The sequence below is a fragment of the Ceratotherium simum genome, chromosome 12 (genome assembly GCF_057802395.1).
Source record: "Ceratotherium simum simum isolate JZ-2026a chromosome 12, ASM5780239v1, whole genome shotgun sequence".
Lineage (NCBI taxonomy): Eukaryota > Metazoa > Chordata > Mammalia > Perissodactyla > Rhinocerotidae > Ceratotherium > Ceratotherium simum.
The window spans coordinates 50,907,664-50,930,315 of NC_141911.1; positions in this window are offsets into that span (position 1 = coordinate 50,907,664).

Below are 22,652 nucleotides of genomic sequence, written 5' to 3' on the forward strand. Positions count from 1 at the left end.
TTGATTTTTTGCCTAAAATAAAAGGCTGTCGATATCTTTAGGTACAGTTTTTGACTTGACTGTCTTATATTATATAGTCTAAATAATTATGATAAATAATGATAATTCAGATAAAGTGATTACTATTCCTTTTTTATTAGCTTCAACCTATTTCACCGATATTTTCCCTGCTTTAGGCTTCCTTGATGGTTGCAGTGTATGCTAAAAGTAAATTTTTGCATGGGGTATTTAAAACATTTGAAAATTATCCTTATTGTTTGTCAGGCTTTTGTACTATTACCATGACTTAGCAAATGCCATGTAGTCTGTCTCCTAGTGATCTGAAGCACGTGATTTCTCTGATCCAAAACATTTCACATGCCTTAAAAGTCAAGTTACAAAAGAACAGTCAAACAATGCAAAGATTGATATTTAGAATGTCAGTTATATAATAATGGAGGATAACTTGCTTTTAAAACAGCTTTAAGCACGATGTATTTAAATCAAATTTGAAATTTTCTTATGCTTTGGAAACTTTTACAACCACTAAAGGTAATGAGTAAAGCAAATAGATTTCAAACTAATTAAAATTGTGGTAGATTGATTATAAATTTTGAATAGTATGCAACAGAGAAAAATAATGGTCCTTTGATTATATATAACTTCCCCAAGCCCAAGTGACTATTTTACCAACAAAAAAAGTAAAGAAAAGTGAAAAAGAAAAATAAAGCAACACTATATAGGATATTTTTTTTCCTGAATGAAACTGCAGTAGCAAACAGAGAAAGAACTGGAAATCCTATTAAGTAAAAACAAAATCTAAACTTAATATAAATCAGATGTTTATAAATTCATATAACTTTATAAAATATATACTTCTGAGAATAAAGCACGCAAGACACAAAAAAGTATTTTATTTTAAATTGTCAAAATTTCCTTAATAATCTTTCCAAACCTCATGATTACTATCAGAAAATCTCAATGATGGAAGGATTACTGGAGCTTATCATCCAAAAGAGAAAACTTTGGTATTTGATTCAATTACATGGAAAATTGTGTTTTTGACATGGTGTAAATTGCAAAATCTGTCTTTCTTGTTCTAAGCAAGTGCTTAGTGGGGTGAATCTGGATAGTCTGTTAGTGATAATTTGAGTTAGTTGGAGACTCAGAGAGGTAGCCTAGAAGAAATGCTTAAGTAGACAATACTAAATGAAAGAGAGAGACTTAAAAATATGTAGTTTAACTTATTGTAAATTTAGAACAATAAAACTATTTATAGTTAAGTAAATAAATAAACCAATTAAATTGTCCCTTTCACATTCACATTGAAGAGTATATTATTTCAGCTAGTTTACAATAAAGGCTTCTCATTTTTCCACTCATTTTAACCTGATTTCTGTACAATGATGTTGAGGAGAGGAAAACAGGAAAAAATTGTGATTTCCCCAGTCTCCATATCTCTAGAGCTCTGGAACTGAAATCCTAAATTGGTGAGCTACATTTTCAATGTTCTTGTCTCAAATGGATCTGGGCTCTCCATAATATTTCCAAAGCTGCAGAGCAGAAGAGAGGTGACTGATAAAGTTGGATAGTTCTCATCCTAATCATAGAATTAGGCCAAGCACCATATAAGCAACAAACATCCCCTCAACATCAGAAAGAGCTGAACATTTAAATATTTCTATTTGTGTAATGGTCTGTTGCTTAGTGATGGTATTTTGGAAAACTTACTTTTCTAAAAATACTTTTAAAAGTATCAAAACTTTGGTCAAACAACTTTACTGACTCAATTTGCAATTGGTCAAATCGAATAATGTAGAAAACAACACAATGTAAGTTAAGGGGCATTTTAAAATGGAAATAGATGTCTTTATTTCTATTTCATATCAGATGAGAATTATTCACCTCCTTTTCTCAAAAAAATCATATAGAAATCATGTCCATCATACGAAAGAATCACAAGTAATATTAGCAGTAATGACTTTTAAGGATATACAAGTAAGAATAAAATAGAGAACTTGTACCACAAAATTCTCAAGGGTTAGGCATAATTCCATTCTTCTTCTTTTATATTATTAAGCATAGTCCAGTATAAGTATAGCAATCTGTTGAAAAATAATATTAAAACATTAGAGTGACAATATATTGAACAAAATTCTTAAAGATAAGAAAAAAGGAACAAACTAATTTTCCTTCATACTCTATTACTGGCCCTTTAATGGAAAAAAAATGTTTTCTAATTAATATTTCATTTACCTTGGGGACAAGTACATAATGCAGTCATCAGTTTGCTTAGATTCCGAAATACCATTCATTTATGTACATATTTTCTCTATTCAAATTTACTATTCATATCACTTGCCAATTTGCATATATTAAATCATCATGCATAATTTACCATATTTTGAATATTTTATTAAAGTCCTTTTCTAAGATTTTTATATGATCTTAAATTTTAAACACTCAAACATTTAAAAATTTAAAACAACAATTTAGTTTTAAAACATTATTCTTATGAAATAAAATATTACAAATGTTAACCGTATGCTATTGCTATGCCTGTTGGGATAGACAGAGGGTAGTTATTATAAGTTCTTTCTTTAATACATGGAATTTCTAACATAATAAATAGAATATTCTTCAAACTACTTTGTTATTTTATTTCATTTGAATTCACATAGACATACCTCTACCTAGCCAATACTCTAGTTGTTCTTCTCCAATAACTCATGACTATTTTAGCTCATGACTTTTTATCAAGCATGATCATGTTTAGTTTCAGATGTTGCTTCATTAACAATGTGGTCCATGGAGACAGAATTAAGTTAACTGATTTTGAAAGTTTTATATTTCATGGGGTCTATTTCCAGCATTTCATTCTTACTTAATTTTATATACATTTAAAAAGTAAAACTTCCAACTCATAAAAATAGATTTCAAGGCAAATAAATGGAAAGGTGTTGTGTAAAAAAGATATACACAAAGTAAACATGTTTTTACAACATGAGAGTGAATTATAATTGAGAAAAATTCTGCAGGTCATATTGAGTAGTTCTACTTCAACAGTTAACCAATACTTTGGCAGTTCTGTTAAAGAAAAATTATTCTGACACTTGTTAAAATGTAAGGAAGGATTGTAAAGAGGGCTTGGAAAAGCGTGACTAAAGTTTGGTCAAGGAAAGTCTTTGTCACTTCAAAGATCATTTCCTAAACTTATATTTTAGCTATGAGCATCCTAATTACTGCTTTGTGTGGAGGAGTAGACTCAGCAACAGATATGTTATGAAAGAGAGGAGATTAGGAAAAATTATTCACAAAAGTTTGAAAGGCAACATGAATTTGGCCATATGATAAAATCAAACAGAACTCTTCTGCTTATGAGTTATTTGTAGAACAGTTTTTAGGTTGTCATTCATGTGTTAGGTATATGTAAAATTCACTATTCTCATTTTTCAAAAAAGGAAAAATGAAACAGATATATACACGATGAAGCAATTTATTTTAGTTCTTATGAGAAACTGTTTTTTTTAAACTATGTTATATGACCTTACGTTCTCTGTTTGAATGTCTCATTGAACCCTATTTGAATTAATTAATGAAATTAAGTCTAGAATATACATACCACTGTGTGTGCATTAATGGATGTAAATATCGAACATTAAAACAAATATGGCTATTTAGATCTTTGTAAAGAAGATAACATTTCCAACTACAAATTGCTCTGTAATCTGACTCATATCAATTCAGAGTATTCTAAATAATTATTAAACTGATTTACTTGAACAAATATAGAAAATATTGCCTTAGGACTTACCCAGTTTATTATATTCCTGGAAGTCGGGGGAAACTTTTATTTCTTTTGAATGAATTTGAGTTTTTCATTTAGCAAAACATGTAATAGTGGGTCAATAATATGAATATTTCTACCGTGCAGGGAAAATATTCTGAATTATTTAGAACAGATTTTCATTGCAAGTAACATTTGCCTGTGTAAAAATGGGCTAATATGAAAACTTATTTTTTTCATTTAGCAAAATTTGGCAAATAATGAATTTTCAATTGATTTAGATAGTGTTATCAAGGACAAAGTTTCTCTTTTCTTCTGGCCTTTCTCCCGTGCTTTCCACTTCATATAGCAATCTATCAGCTCTTACTTTATTTATCACCTCCATGTTTAAAGCAACATAAATGGAAGCAGGAAGGCTGGCAAGCACATTTATGCTTTTTCACTGAAAACTCGACGGAAGTGTCCATCTATATCTCAATTATAAGAAATGGTTCACATTGCCAAACCTTCATGGATGAAGGCTGGAAAATCAAGAAAAAGAATTGTCATGAGTACATGAGAGCAAACATAATTCTGGACTTAGGCTCATTGACCAAATTGAGGTTCCTATAGTCAAAGAATTAAGGGAAAATTTATACTGAACAGACAAAACCCATGACTGTAAAGTAAACATACCTTTTATGTATGTTACTAAAAATATATTAATAATCAGGGTAAGTTGAATATTTAAAAAATGTATCCTCTGTGTTATGATTAAACATTATAATGGATTCATTTACTGTGTATATTGATGTACCTTGGCAAACTTGGATAACATTTTTAGTGACTGATAGTGGAGGGAGGTGGGTAATCTAAAGTTTTAGAAAAATCAAAATAAAAGGCTGAAAACAGTATAAATTCAAGTAAAAAAAGTTTGCAACAAAATTTTCTGCTCCTATATTACATCCCAGAAAACAATGAAACATATACCATAATTGTTGAGTACTATATAAAATAAATAGTAATTAATATAAATGAGTTAATGAAAAATGATGCATATTACTATCAAACAATAAAGCATAATGCAAAACTAAAGTGATAGTAGAAAAAATAATACCGATGAACATAACTACTAGTTTGTATCTAAAAGCCTATTAAAACTGATAGCTCACAGAGGTCCTGGGAAAGGATGGGAGGTTGGTAGGATGATTATAGTTTTAAGCTATGCAACTAGATAGTGGAGTATCATATCTCAGCAACGCTATCTAATAATTTTTTAATCTTCCTCGTGTTATTATTGGCTTCAGTGTTGGGAAGTATTTCATTTCCACTGGCTTTCTAATTCTAAGTGAACAGACATTCTTGTGCCATCCTCTTACTCATTTATTTCATTAAGAATTAGCGTTTTAGCTGATTGGATTGATGGCTTACATCACCGCAACTATTTTCTCCTTCACTTTTGTACACAATTAGCCATTTATTTGGGTGTGTTTATTTTGCTCCTCAACTTTGACTCAAGGAGTATAGCACTTAGTGAGTTCTCTCTTTCACACCAGGTCCAATCCATGAACACTTAGCTTTAAGATATATCAGGTTACTGTCACGACCAGCCATGTCTAGGCACTTGGATCACTGTAAAAGCTTCATAAAGGATCACTCTGTTTCTCACTCTATTTCCTAGAGGCCATTTTCCACCCAATAGAGTGATCTTCTTAAAACATAAATCAAATAACATCGCACTTTCGCTCATAGCTTTCTGACAGGTACCCTTCTCAGAGTAAAACCTAAAACTCTGTCACTGCTTGTAAATCTCACGTTGTTAGGTCCCCGCCATCCGGGCCACCCTCCCTTTCTCTTACCACAGCCCTCATTGCTCCAGTGATTACTCTCAATATCATCCTGCTAGTCCTTAAAAACGCCGAGCTTCTCCCACTTCAAAAACTTCACTTGGCCCTTCCGACTGCAGAAGAGCCATGTCCTGTAGGTATCCGCATTGGGCCTTCACGTGCCTCTGGATCTGCTGGGCTGATTCCTTTTCAGAGGGAACCTCTCTGACCTCCTGCTCAGCACCACTCTTATTTCAAATTTCTGCCTTCAAATTTCTCTCTAGGACTTTCAGCATCTTAAATACTGCATTTTCTTTCCCTTTTTAAAACACTTTCAACCCCACGAAGAAAGAATGAGAACTCTTCAGTCAGGAACTTTTATTTTTCTTTTTGCTCTCTGTGCTCCCTGTCTCACTCTAGCACAAAGACACATTTCTGGCGTAGAGTGAATGATTAATAAATATTTGTTGAATAATCTTGCATAAATGTATCCTTAGATTGTCAACTGCTGATTCATTTTTCTCTGAAATCAATGGCAAAATAAAAGAGCTGTACCTCTGTTTTTTTACTTCTTTACTCAGGGCAAATATTTATTGAGAATTTCATCTGTGGCATGCAAACTGCTAAGCTTTTAAATCTGCTAGCCCTATTTATCTCGTGAGGTAAATATTCACTATATCACTCAAGATATATTCAGTAAAACAGAAACTAGTTTAGGTCTTATCAACAATCTGATTTTAATGCAGAGAAAAAGTTATGGAGGTGGTTAAAAGAGCTGAAAAACAAAAACAGAGGATAGTGGGAAAACCCAATGATTAACACCAGCAGGGAGCAGATCCTTCTCTAGGGGTTGGAGGGACACTGGGGGAAAGTGGAGGTGCGGAGCTCAGAGGAGGAGCCATTTCATGGTAGAAAAATCTGCCAAATGAGAGGTGGGGCCAGTGAGAAAGCTTGATCTCTGACAGAGATGCCATTAGAAGCAGAGGGGAAAAAAAAAAATAGAATTGACCCACCTCCTTGCCTTTTGCTCCCCTCTAGTCTTCTGCTATTGCCTCCCATTGTCTGAACCTACCTAGAGACCATCTGTCAAGGAAGCCTAGGAAATTCGGTTTTCTGTGACAAATTAAAAAAAAAATAGAACCATTCAGGAATGGATCTGAGAGCAAACCGAAACTGATAGGCATGTGAATAGTATCATGGCATTTTACGAATTAGAAAATTTAAGTCCAGAGAGGTGAAATAAATTGTGAAGATCCTAAAGTTTTTAAGGACTGAACTGGAACTGGAAGTTAAGGCAGTCAGACTCCAAATCCCTCAGACGTTGCCACTGAAAAAAAAAAATGCTTTAAGAAAAAAAATGCTTTGGTTTTCTATTATTAGGTGTGGGATTTTGGTGTCCCCAAAAATATATGGGGTGTGTGTGTGTGTATTAAATAGGTCTACATTAAATCAAGTGGTTAGCTTAAATTCTTCAAGAGAGAAAGAAGGGATGACTTTTCCAGTAAGGGCTGGTAATATCCACCAAGGCACATTTTCAAGCAGTAAAGTGATCCCAACCCCCTATGCAGGCACACCATAGCAGTCCATAACTTCCTGCCTGGCAAACAGTAGGCACTCAAGAAATGTCTTTTGATGGTCACCTTCCAGGATACTACAATTCCAAAACCTTTCTGTGCACCTGAGATTGAACAAGGTTTGTGATAATTGTGATTGCTCCTATAATTCATACATAGAATTGAATTTTTAGCGTGAATAACCTGGTATTTCATTTCCATTTATCCTTTGTAACATTTACTTCATACAGACTTTGTGCTCTTGCTGAACTCTTCTGTTATATTTTTTAAAGGTTTATTTGTCCTACAAGTTAACTTTGGAAACCGTGTTTTATTCAACGTTATAAGAAGGACTTTCTTCATTTCATTATTTCTACACGAATATCTGTTACAAATATATGGATTACTTAAGTAGTTATTTATCTGATGGTTCACAAAAATGATTTGAGAACATTTTAAAGTTATGTTTGTTTTCCATACACATAATCCACACTACTAAGTAATTTATAAAAATCCATAAAATAGGAAATTAACTTAAAGGTCACTAGGCTCTCAGAAGAATAAATGACCTTTGATGCTGGAGATCACTGAAGTTCTTTTTTTCAGATTTTGCATAATGTATTATGCATCACTTCTCTCAAGATATTTCTTATAAAAATTAAAACAAAACTCACACAGAATGAAGCAGTATAAAATATGTAAAATTTTTAAGACTTTCATAATTGGATAGATACCCAAAGCACAGCCCTGGAAATAGAATTAGAAAATAAAAGAACATTTATCTTAAAATGATGGTAGGTTTTCTGCGTATTTAAAATAGGTGTAGATAGGGATTCTGAGAAAAAGAATGATAAAGTGAAATCACAGTAGAAAAATTCTTTCCTGATCAAATAACAGATAAAACAGGATAAAAAAATCTTTTTAATAATGTACTTATCTTGGATTTGAAAAAACCATCACCATGTATAAAAGGGCAATTTTATGTCAAGAGCTATCCTGGCTTTGGTCTAAGCTGAAATTCTGAGTAGGGATTTTTTGGAGAGATTTTGCCGTGGCAACATGTTGTATCAATCTTTTTCTAATATACCCAATGCAAAATTGCAAAGCAAAGTGTATGTCAGGCATTTCTCTCCCTGTCATGTTTCTGGGAGCTTATACCCTTATCTTATAACATCTGGCTGGTCTGTTGTGTCCACTAAATCCCCACTAGGATCTGGAATCGTTTCCTGATGTGGGATTGCCTCTTCATCACCTGCAAATCATTTCTGCATGGTATTATATTTTTGAGGCTACATCCTTTATATTTTAAGCATTTAAAAGACAAATTTTGATGCTATTTATTCACAACTAAGTATGTACTCATTCAAATATTAATTAAATGCACATTTTTTGACTACATGTCACACGTCAGGTATTCTTCCAGGCTCTGAGAGTATAGCAAGGACAGACAAGTCCTTGCCTTCATGGAGCAGACAACAGATACCTCCTATGTCAAGTGCTAAAATATGCTGTGGAAAAATAAAACCAGAACAGTAACTGGGGGCTGCACTGGACGTGGGGAGGAGCTGAGAAGAGAGGTTGCTTTTTTCTATAAGGAAGTCAGAGAAGGCTTTTAGGATAAGGTGACATTTTAACAGAGATCTGAAGAATATAGATGAGGGACTCAAGTCATATCTGAAAAGAGTGATCAATCAGAGGAAGCAGCAAATGCCTATGCTATGGGGGAGACATGTTCTTTATGTATTCAAAAATAATCAAGGAGATATGTATGGCTCGAGTGGGATGAGCAAGATAGAGGGGGACAGAGGACCTGACAATTCAGGAACTTGTAACCCTTATTAAAGGATTTGATTTTACCTTCAGTAAGATGTGAAAAAAAAAAAATGGAGGATTTGGACCAGAGGAACAATTTGACGTATGGGTTAAAAAAGATCACTCTGAAAGCCTCATTTAGCATAGACTGTAAATATGGAAGCAGTTAAGGAGGCTATCGAAATTATCCAGTCAAGAATAATGCTGTCTTGGACCAGTAATAAAATTGACATATTGTCACAGGTGAGAACTGGCCAGTTATCTTGATATATTTTGAAGGCTAAGCTAAACAAATCTAATGGATTGCTATGCAGTGTGAGAGAATAAGAAAAGATGAGATTGACTCCATGATTTTTTGATAGGGCAACAAGAACAATGAGCTTTCCATTTATTGAGATAGCAACCATTCTGGGTTACGTTAAGTTAATGTTAAGATGTAGAGTTTATGTGGAGATCATGAGTTTGGTTTGGGATTTGTGGTGACAGAGACATATTTTGACACCCATGTGGAGAAGAGTAGCAATTGCTGGTAGTTGATTGTAAGTATCTGTTTGTTGTTCAATGTAGAAGTCCAGGGTGGACTAAAAAGCAAAACAAACAAGCAAAAAACCCTGTGATTATCCAGTGTAGAGAAATAATTTTTAAAGACATGTAACTGAATGAGACCACCTACTAAGTGGATACGTATAGAGAAGAGAAAATACCTAAATATTGAACCCAGTATACGCTAATGTTTAAAGGTGAAGGAACCGACGATGAAATAACAGCAGAGTGATGTTTCAGAAGACAGTTGAAGAAAATGTTTTAAGAAATAAGCAAAGATCATCAATATAAAAAGTGGCTTGATAGGTTAATTTAGGCGGGACATGAGAATTAAGTATTATTATATTTGCTAAAGTAGAGATAAGTTTCATTGAAGTTATGAAGATTAATGCTTACCACATATGTGCTCAAAAGAATGGATTGAGAGATAGTGGAGTTAATAGGGGTAGTAGAGAAGTGAGGCTGTAGCTGGAAAAGGATGGAATATTGAGAAGATTTTTTTAAATTATTTTTCTTGTTTTCAAAATGCAAGATATTATGGCAAGTTTTTACACTGATGATAATGGTTTAGGACAGAGGGAAAATTGATTTTGTAGGAGGAAGAGAGAATAACTGATCAAGTACATCCTTGAGAATTTGAAAGGAGATGATATTCATTAACAATTCATGCATAGTAACAGGAAAGTAGATTATATATATATACATTCAGATCGATTAATAGACAATTTGATGGGAAAATAGTTCTGATTGTCTCAATACTCTTAGTAAATAGGAGAGGTTATTATGATATGTTGTTGTGCATACTAGACATTAGTCCTTATTTTCTGATATTTCTGGAAATAATGCCTTATTCACAAAGCAAAATACATAAATAGTAGGAATTCTTGTGCTAAATTGGTGATTTTGAAGAGGATGGAGAATGAGCATGTGAAACTGTGTTAAATATAATGGAACCTCATAATGCTTCTCACGTCATCGTATAGACAGCTACTAATGGCACATATGCCATCCCACTACAATTGTATGCTGATCCTGAGGTGGTAATGTCTGAGATAGTTGTACTTTTTGTCTTCTACCTACTTTAGGAATTAAGATTAGTAGAATCGGGGAATAATTTTCAGGCTAATGTTGGTCTAGGGAAAAAATCTAGAAAATCAAAAATATAAGCTCTAAGATTTTACCTTAAACCTGTTAGGATTTTCTTGGAACTTGTATTTACAGGGCACTGTTTTAGATAATTATATGAATTATGTGTATAAATTTTTACAGGAAGAGTATGAAAATTTATAATTATTGTCTGGTTTTCCAAATGAGAAAACTTTCTGATTATATAAATTGTTAAATTACTAGTATATTTTGATTATTTGAAATACTGTGGTGTGTATCAGTAATACAGAAGAAAAAATATAATCTCATATATAATCTCATAATATAATAAAAGGTAACACACGCAAACATACACTGGAGATGGTTGAGGCAACTAACATAGCATCAAAGTTACTAAGAAAAAAATCTGAGAAATTATAAGAAATATAAAATAATGTATCAAAAAATTAAGTGCACCACCATCACTTTTGGACAAACCGTACTGGCTATAGGTAAATATAGACAATATATATTCAGAATTGTGCCTTGAAGAATATGAGTTAACATTCTTTCACATGGCCATAGGATATTTTCAGACATTGTTCACAGTTTTTTGCAACCAAAAGAAGCTAGTGGAAATATTAAGGCAATATTGATCCAAAGAAATATCCCAATAAAATAAAAATATCTCAATTACAAATTTATGAAAATTCAAATAATTATCTTGTTAAAGAAATGAAATCTATAGTTTAAGCTCTTTAGAAGATTGAAATGAGACCATTATATAGAAAATTTGTGGCTGTGTCCACTGACGTATTAAAAGTGTAGGCAAAGATTAATATTCATTTATAATTAAATATAAAATAAAAATTAGTTTATATTTTTCAAATTACAAAATAAATGGTGCTTGGTAGTCTAACTATTATTTAACATTTTTGCAAACGTTTTAACTAATATTCTAAAAATGATATAGCTAAAGAGATGGAGAAAAAATGATCTTTCTCTGTAAATATTATTATTGAATTTCTAAGGACCTTTGGAAAATATAATATTTACCAATAGAAATAAAAGTTCAGTAACAAAACAAATGTAAAATATGTGCTTGATAATCTAAATAATATTTATTAATATACTGGAATAAATCAGAAAATATGCTGGGGGCAACATTAATATTTAAAAATATGCTGAAGCTAGGAATTTATTTATTAAGTAATCAGCAGATATAGGAAAAAAAGACTGAAATTTTACTGATTAATGTAAATAACTCCATTAAACAAGGAAAACTACAATGCACTATTTTCTAAAACTCTAAAATAGAATAAACTAATTACAAATGAAATCATTTATTTAAAATACTCATCCAAGAAAATGGTTTCACAATTTAGTCAAATCTCATCTTTTGTCCTTTCATTTGGTTTTTAAAAGTTATAATAATAATTAACATTTAGTGAGTATATCCACATATATCAGGTACAGGACTAAAACCTTTACAGTTGTTATTTGAATTATTAATCATAGTAAGAGTATCATAAAACTAAAATTGCTGTGCTTTTCACACATGGAGAAATTAAGGCTTAAAACAGACAATAAGAGAGCGGCCACGGTCCCAACCTAGTTTGTAGTTTTCCTTCATAACTCCTAACGACTCTACTGTCAAAATCGTCAATACTTTATATTTTGTTACTCTTTCAAATAAAATATTTCTACCTTTAATATCTCTAATTAGAGATCTTATTTATTCACATTAGAAATAAAACAATAACATGCTACAGGAAATCAGTACAATTCCCAAGTAAAATGTATAAATAAAAGAGCAAAATTCTCATCTGTCCTTTCCCAGACTCTGTCCTCATAATTATCCACTTCCCATAAATAAACATACTAATAACAGTTCATCATGACTCACACAGAAAAAAAATACAATTCTACACACCCACAGAATTTATTTATATAATACTTTTAATTTACTCCAAGGTCTTAATGCACACACCTCTGTAATTTCCTGTTTTAGATAAAAATTATTTTTTAAATGCCTTCCTTGGAATCCATATTATGCATATAATTAACTATTTAATAATCTCTCCATAAGTGGACATTTAAAGTTTTTCCAAATGTTTCTTATGCACAATGTTATAGTGATTATATGTGTAAATGCATCTTCGTGATATTTGAATATCCATGTGGGATAAATTTCTATCAGTATAATTGTTGATCCTAATTTTATATGCATAATTTGGATGATGATTTCCAAATTACCACCCCCTAATTGTACAATTTAGCATCTCACCAATTGTATATAAGAATATCTGTTCTACCATACCGTTGGCAATAGTAGATGTTAACTAGCTATAGTAATTTTTCTACCCCATTTTGTGCACTTAATGTGCTGTGCTGTGTGTTGTTCTATGTACTTTATATGTATTATATCAGTTAATCCTTGGATTATGCTTTCAGAAGATAACATTGACACAATTTGTTTCTTTCCATTTACATAGACCTGCTGAATCAATTCTCAGCTTTCTATTTTTACTTATTTTTAGTGTATTTTATTTTGGATTATTTCTTTGAAAGCAGTATATACGTTTATAATTTGTGTTTGAAAAATCCATTAGTTCTCAGTAGAGCAGTCAACTTTTTTTTTAGATGATATTCAGTACTCAGACTGGGCCAGTTGTCTGGCAGAAACAGCACCGTGGCACGTGTGCAGTATCTGGACAAGGGTTTCTCTGACCAGAACCCACAGACACATATAATTGTATAACGGGCCTCCTCAGCACCCTGCCCTGGCCAGGGCTCCGTGCCCTGCTAGTCATGGGGTTGGAAACAGGTATCTGTATGTTTGCTGTTTCTAACATCTGCTTAAATGAACTGATTTAGTCAACTGCAAGACTGGAGGAATATTTGCAGCAATGCATTCTAATCCGATTACATCCTGAGGTGCATTTTTCCCCCCAGATGTCTGTAGTATTTATGCTACTACACAATGAAATGAAAATTTGGAATGAGTCAGCACAGATGACTCTTATGGTGTAACCAGGAGCTGAACTTCAGGGTCTGTATAAACTGCATGAAATCATCGTGATCTTCATTCAAGTCTGGGAAACAGTCCCCTCCTCTCACCCCAGCACCTAGCATCCTCCGACCTCCTTTCTGTCTCTGTAGTTTTGGCTTTTCTAGAATTTGATATGAATTTGAAGTCTTTTGAGACTTCTTTCACTTAGCATAATGTCTCTGAGGTTTATCCAGACTTTTACATGTGTCATTTGACCATTTGTTTTTATTGCTGAATGGTATTCATTGGATGGAGGTACCAAAATGTATTTATCCATTCATCATTTGATGGACATTTAGGTTATTTCCTAATTTTATATTTGAATTGTTATGAATAATTTTCCTAATATTTCCTATTTGAGTTATTATAAATAAAACTGCTTTGAACATTCTACAACAAGTCTTTGTGGGAATAAGAGTTTTTGTTTTCTTGGGTAAATACCTAGGAGTGGGAATGCTGGGTCTAATGATAAATGTATGTTAACATTTAAGACACTAACAAACTGCTTTCCAAAGTGACTGAATAATATTGCAATCCCATCAGCAGGTACGAAAGTTCCAGTTGTGCCACATCTTCTGCAACACTTTGAATTGTCAGTCTTTTAAATTTTAGCCATAGGGCTATAGACGTCTAATTCTCACCTCTCCCCAACCACAGCTAACTACTCTTCAAGCAAGAGTACTCTCTCTAAATGGCAACTCATCTTGTTTCTCTCCATCTCCAATGCTTACAATCCTCCCTTTTATCTTCATTACATTCAAAATGAAGTCAAACTTCCTTTAAATCCATGTAAACCCCTTAATAAACCGTCTCTGCCCAGGTTTGTAGCCTCATTTACCTTGGTATCCTTACCTGCTCCTAGCAACCACTTCTTTCAAACTCTGTCCAATTTCTATGCCTTTCTTTGAAGTATCCTTTCTCTGTTATCACCCAATAACTCTGTCAGTATTGAAGCAAAATATCATCTTCTCTGGGATTTTTTTTAAATAATTTTATTTATTTATTTTTTCCCCCAAAGCCCCAGTAGATAGTTGTATGTCATAGCTGCACATCCTTCTAGTTGCTGTACGTGGGACACGGCCTCGGCGTGGCCGGAGAAGCAGTGCGTCGGTGCACGCCCAGGATCCGAACCCGGGCCACCAGCAGCAGAGCGCGTACACTTAACCGCTAAGCCACGGGGCCGGCCCGGATTTTTTTTTTAATAATCCTAGTGAGAAGCGCTTGCTAATTTTCTTCTTCCAGTGGTGCCTGATTCAAAATTCCAATCTATCACACTGATCTAACATATATAGTGACTCTTTAAATCTTTAACGTACTTCACAAAATTTACCACCTTCCAAGTACTCGATAAGTATTTTAAGAAATACATATTGATTATTCAGTGCTTTCTTTGCTTTAGTGGGTATTTATGTATCAAGTCTCAATATTATTATTACAATGTATAACATAAGGAGTATTTTCTGTCATTATTTTAGAAGTTTAATTTGAATACATGCATAATATTCTATTTTATACTGTTATCATAAAATATTTAAATATTCCAGCAATGTTGAGTATTTCTATTTTACTTTTGTAATTAAAAAAAAATTAAAACTATGAAAATATTTTTACATAAATGTCTGTTTTATTTTACTTTCAAAGATTTTAGTCAAGTTCCTCTGCTATGTAGACTCTTTTTCAATAGTCGTGTATTTTCCATTGCATGAATGAGGCAAAATATTTCTTAATCCAAATATACCATCAAACTGAAATTAAATTTAGACCACTATTCAGGCACATTTGAATAATTTAAAATAAAATACCTTACATGCATATGCAGATAGTTTTGAAGAACAATGTTCTTATTTTTAATCTTGGTTTGTCCTTAGCTCTTATGTTTCAGTTTCATTTTTTAAAAATAAAGAGCTAAATGGGTGTTCTGTTTTTAAAATATACTTTCTCTAAAACATGTAGAAACTAAATGTGGTTTTCATTCACCTATATTGTATTTGTTAGAATTCACCAACTAGAGATAATATATTGCTATAGAATATTTTAGAATAATAAAGTTATAGATTTGGCACTTATTTTTTCTACGACTCAGATCAAGTTATATACTCAATCCATGTTTTACTTAGCTTCCTTGTCTGTAATCTTAAAATACTCTTTCTCTTTAAGACGTACCTGATGATAAAGATCTTAAAAAACAAATTCTTTGAAAGTTTGGGAACCTGCTAATTAGTTTTAAACATGTTTTAGCAAACCATCTCCTTGGACACTAGCCTCAGCTCTGAATCTTTAAAGAGACTTAGTTCTTAAGTAAATCAGTCAACTTTTCACGTTAATTTTTTAAACAAAGATTGTATAAGACAGAACTGGAAAGATTTCTGAGATATTATAAATAAATAGTAAAGTCTCTCTTTTCTATACAAAATAATTGAACAAAAATAAAATTAAATAATATAAATCAGTTGAAGAACAAATTAATTAAAACATATATTTTTTCAGGCAATTTATTTTAATGATGAAGACACTTAGCTTATCCACTTATGCACACGTTTGAATGAAGCACAGCATGTCTAGGATAAGACTTGTTCTTCTTTTGGTTGAGATTATCCACACTTCAAACTGTCTGTTCCTGTCAGAAATATTTTGGGTAAGCTATTATATTTGTGCATGTCTAACTGTCATTTGAATTGTTAAAATAATGCCTAAGTTTACCAATAACAAAATACATTTAAACAAAGCAGTGAGAGTGCTAAAATCGAGCCTTTGAGTCATAGAATCCAGCAAAGGTGTATTGTCCACATTCACTAAACGTTCTTGCCTTCACTATCAGTGGCTGTAACTAAGAATAATTCTATGAAAAGGTCTTCTCATTGTTGTCAACTACCTGTTTCCAGTTTGCCTGAATCTCACTAATTATTCAGACTTTACTGTTGGTTTGTGGGTTTGTGACTCTACAGAGTTAACAATTACTCAAGATCAATATTTTTCAAGTTATGTAACTACAATTTAATTCACTTTCATGTGTCTCCCAATAGTTTGAAATATTATTGAGCCACAATAATTTTCAAAAGAGAAATTGCTCTGTCATCAGGATAAAAGAGCATTTAAATGACAGTATTGTTTGGTCTGAATAAAAACCCAAGGTACTATATGTGGAGGGGAAAAGAACAAACAAATTAATATCTTTGGATGAGTGACAACATATGAAAAATAGGAAGTAGATTAATCCTTTTATGTTTTTAAATGAATAACAGTCTAGATAGTAATTTATTTTTAATAAAATATGAAATATATAAAACTTTCAAAATTCAGGCAAACATCTAAAAGGAAAAAAATTCAGACATGCATATCTTAACATTGTTCAAATAGTCATAGACTATTGCTAAGTTTGTATGTGTGTGTCTTTATATTTTGTTTGTCTTTATTTTCTGTTAGGCGAATATAAATTTCAAATCTGAAACTAGAATAAACCAATATAATAACATCATTAAGCACTGACATACTTATGGTGTGTTAAGGTGGGTCATTAATAAGATGTATATTGTAATTAAACAGAAGTAAGATTTAAAACTTGTGATATTTAACAAAGAAATTATAAGCCATGGTTGGAAAAGGTTACTGTTGATGGCACTGATATCGCACCCTTGTCATAAAATGAATTTTAAAAACTGTAAATAAAAATGGTGTCTAAAGTTCAACTCACAGTATTTAGAAATTTTAAAATGTCATTAATCTTCAGAAACTTTTCGAGTTTGAAAGTGAAGCAAAAACTGCAAATACTAAATGCATGTAACTATAATTTTAAGTGTATGACTACTTCAATAATCAAAAATAAAATTCTATTTCAAATATACAGTTTCATTATTCTTTAAAAACAATCATGTTTTTCTCGTGAATAAAAATCTTGGGGTTTTTTTTTCTGCATAGGTTTGTCCACATTAATTTTTTAACTTTCTTATTGTAATTTTTAAAAGTTAAAGGAATTTAATTTTCTCTAATTTCCCTCTCTGCTTCTCTTATCTTCTTTTCTCTTATATTTTGTAGACTTTTGTCCATTTTTCTTAACTGGGTTATATAGGACTAAAATAACATGAAATACTGTACTTGCTTATATATAGATACTGATTTTCATAGGATATTGAGGAGAAATTTATATGTCATTCTATGTTAATTTAATAAATTCATTGTTATTCTTCTACAAGCAATCATTTTCACTCAGAATCTGGCTGCTAAAATGAATAAAAACAAGCAAACATAAAATAATTATACAAAAATATATAAAAAAGTAAAGAGATAAATTTTATTTCTTATTAATACACACTAACAATCTTTATATAATAAGGAATTAATATCCAAAATATATAAGGAACTCATACAAGTCAATAGCAAAAAAACAAGTAACCTGTTTCAAAAACAGGCAAAGGACCTGAACAAACATTTTTTCTAAGAAGTCCTTTCTTTTATTAGACCTTATTATCAAACTATCCCGATGTACTTGATGAAAGCAAAATGTATATCGGGCTATAAACTAGTTGTTTTCTCTGCTAGCATATAGTTTTTTAAAATTTATTTTGCAAATAGGACGTAGAATTATTATTTTGCTAAATAAAGCAAAAAGAAATCAATTCTAATTATAATAAGTACATCATACACAAAAATTAACTCGAAATGGATTAAAGACTTGAATGTAAGACCTGAAACCATAAAACTTCTAGAAGAAAACATAAACAGTATGCTTTTCCACATCAGTCTTAGCAGCATCTTTTTGAATACCATGTCTTACCAGACAAGGGAAACCAAAGAAAACAAAGAAACAAACAACTCAATTAAAAAATGGGCAAAAGATCTGAACAGACGTTTTTCCAAAGAAGATATACAGATGGCCAACAGGCACAAGAAAGGATGTTCAACGTCACAAATTATTAGGGAAATGCAAATCAAAACTACAATGAGATATCACCTCTCACCTGTCAGAATGTCTATAATTAACAAGACAAGAAATAACAAGTGTTGGAGAGGATGGGAAGAAAAAAGAACTCTCATTACTGCTGGTGGGAATGCAAACTGGTGCAGCCACTATGGAAAGCAGTATGGAGATTCCTCAAAAAGTTAAGAGTAGAAATACCATATGATCCATCTATTCTACTGCTAGGTATTTATCCAAAAATCACGAAAACATGAATCCATAAAGATATATGCACACTTATGTTCATTGTAGCATTATTCACAGTGGCCAACACTTGAAAACAACCTAAGTGCCTGTCAAGGGATGAATGGATAAAGAAGATGTGGTATATATACACCATGGAATACTACTCAGCTATAAAAAAAGATGACATCTGCCATTTGTGACAACATGGATGGACCTTGATGGTGTTATGCTAAGCGAAATGAGTCAGATAGAGAAAGTCAAATACCCTATGATATCACTTATAAGTAGAAGATAAAAAATACAACAACAACAAACAAGCACATAGATATAGAGATTAGATTGGTGGTTACCAGAAGGGGAAAAGGGAGGGAGGAGGGCAAAAGTGGTGACTGGACACATGTGTACGGTGATAGATGGTAATCAGTCTTCGGGTGGTGAACATGATGTAATCTATAGAGAAATCCAAATATAATTATGTACATCTGAAATTTATATAATGTTATAAACCAATGTTACCTCCATAAAAAATAAATAAATAAATAAAAATACTTCATGATACGTTTGGATAAAAATGTTGACTTTATTGAAAGAACATTCTAAATCTGAAAGATACTATATAACACTTCTATGCATATTTTAATTGGAGTCTGCTGAAAATTTGTGCCAGAAAACATAACATATGCTAATATAATAGATACACTAACTTACACCACTTCACTTCTTCAGAGGTGTTTTTCTTTCCAGCTAATAACTTCTAGGAAGAGAATTAAAAGTAGCCAAAAGCATTGCTATGTTTAAATATGTAAAGAGAACAAATTTGAACATTTAATATTTATCGCCCACCTCTCTGCTGTCTTTGTTTTGCTCTCCAGGAATTCTCCCCTTGGAGGAATTTTGCTTTGAAAATAGTCAGAGAACAGAGGAGACTGGGTTGTTAAATATTGTCAAGACTCCCACCGCTCCACTGTACAATATTCTGGAATTCAGAATACTCCCACCCACTTCAGAACACCCAGTTTATGATGCCAGGATGCCAGGATTCATCCTTAATGGAAATATTTTAAGTAAAGAAAAACAAATAATATAATGAAGTATCACAGTGCCTTCATTAGGGATTAAAGAAAGATTACCCCAAGACCAGATTTATCCTCTTGCTTGAAACAACCAAACAATCTAAAAAGAGCACACATACACACAGAAATATGTGACACTGGATGTGACTAAGGGATCTCTGAGAGAGAAAAACAAAGAGGTGAGCCCTACGATGCCCTAGCTTACTTACCGCCCAGGTAGAGCTTCCAGGCAGTGAGGCAGAGAAAGTGGACTCCTGGAGCTGAACGGACAAAGCCAGCAGTCCTGGGGAGAGCATGGTGGCTAAAGTCGCCAGGCCTGAGAGGGTAGAGACTCAAAGAGAGAAATCTCTGATGTCTGCACACATTCTCCTTTGAGTATTCAGCACACTACCGATTAGGGTACGCATGTGAGCAGTCTGCTCAGCGCCAGGGAAACAAACATCTGCAGGGATTAAAGCAATGCCTGACATTCACATAGGACCTGGTTATGCCTGATGTCCCCAGCCAAACAGAAAAAACAAACAAGCAAAAAAATCAAACAACAAAAGCAACTCATAATTCAGATGGCATTTGGTAATCAAGAAGATGTTGCCTCAGGAGCAAGAATTAATTACATTTAGAGAACACCGATCTGAAGCCATCAAAAAATCATAACTATAAAATCCAAAAAGATAAATCTGTTTCCCTGTAAATTATCTGTGTTCCACAGAAAAAGTGAAGGATATGTATAGAAACACAAAAAAACAGCACCCATGAAAATAAAATTAACAAAAAGTGTCATCTTGTCCAAAACTGCAGACAAATTAGAATTTCTATAACAGATTCAGAAAGAGATTGATTAAATTTTATAAGGATTTGGAGCAACAGGAACTCTCACACCTTGATGGTAAGAATGTAAAACCCTTTAACAACTTCTTAAAACTCTGGCAGTTTCTTATGATGTTAACAGACATCTATACTGTGACAAACAACTGCCCTAACAGCTTTTTACAAACTGCTCCTCACCCTGGAAAAAATAAAGACATATGTTCACAAAATAATCTGTATAATAATGTATATAGAAACCTTATTTAAAATAGCCAACATTTTGAAATGTTCTGAATGCCCATCAAAGGGAGAATGCATAACCCAAGTGTGATATATTCATACAGGAGATTTTTTTCAGCAATTAACAATTATAATCTTCTAATATACACAATGAATCTCAAATACATGTTGAGCCACAAGAAGCCAAGGATAAACGAATATGTACTATCCAAAGTTCAAAAACAAGTAAAACTAATGTGTGGTGATCAGAAAAGTGATTGCTTCTCTACTGAAAGGTGTTGCCTAGAAAGAAGTGTGGGGAAATTTTCTTGAGTCATATTTATGCTTTTCAATGACATAGAATTTATTTCAATAAAAATAGAGTTACTAGCAGATATTCAAGGATTTAGATTGGACCATATCATATATCCTACCACAGGAAAATATTTTTTAAAAAAACACTCTTACAGAATCTGAATAGACCAATTACAAGTAAAGACATTGAAACAGTAATCAGAAACCTCCCAAACAAATAAAAGTGCAGGACCAGATGGCTTCTCTGGTGAATTTTACCAAACGTTTAAAGAAGATTTAATACCTATCCTTCTCAAACTATTCCAAAAAATAGAGGAAGATGGAACACTTCCTAACACATTCTACGATGTCAACATCACCCTGATATCAAAGCCAGACAAGGACAATACAAAGAAGAAAAATTACAGGCCAACATTGCTGATGAACATACATGCAAAACTCCTCAACAAAATATTGGCAAACCAAACACAACAATACATTAAAAAGATCATACACCATCATCAAGTAGGATTTATACCAGGGACACAGGGATGGTTCAACATCAGCAAATCAATCAATGTGATACACCACATTAACAGAACGAGGAAAAAAACCACATGATCATCTCAGTAGGTGCAGAGAGAGCATTTGACAAGATCCAACAACCACTTATGATAAAAACTCTCAACAAAATGGGTACAGAAGGAAAGGACCTCAACATAATAAAGGCATATATGACAAACCCACAGCCAACTTAATACTCAACAGGGAAAAACTCTGAGAACAGGAACAAGACAAGGGTGCCCACTCTTGCCACTCTTATTCAACACAGTACTGGAGGTTTTGGCCAGAGCAATTAGGCAAGAAAAAGGAATAACAGAAATCCAAATAGGCAATGAAGAAATGAAACTGTTGCTGTTTGCAGATGACATGATTTTATACATAGAAAACCCTAAAATATCCATTGGAAAACTATTAGAAATAATCAACAACTACAGCAAAGTTTCAGGGTAGAAAATCAACTTACAAAAATCATTTGCATTTCTATACTCTAAAATGAACCAATAGAGAACTCAAGAATACAATCCTACTCACAATTGCAACAAAAAGAATAAAAGATCTAGGAATAAATTTAACCAAGGAGGTGAAAGACTTATACAATGAAAACAATCAGACATTATTAAAAGAAATCGATGATGACATAAAGAAATGGAAAGATATCCCATGCACATGGATTGGAAGAATAAATATAGTTAAAATGTCCATACTCCCTAAAGCAATCTACATATTCAATGCAATCCCAATCAGAATCCCAATGACATTCTTCACAGAAGTAGAACAAAGAATACTAAAACTCATATGTGGCAACAAAAGACCCTGAATAGCTAAAGCAATCCTGAGAAAAAAACAACAAAGCTGGAGGCCTCACAATTCCTGACTTCAAAACATACTACAAGGCTATAATAATTAAAACCACATGGTACTGGTACAAAAACAGACAC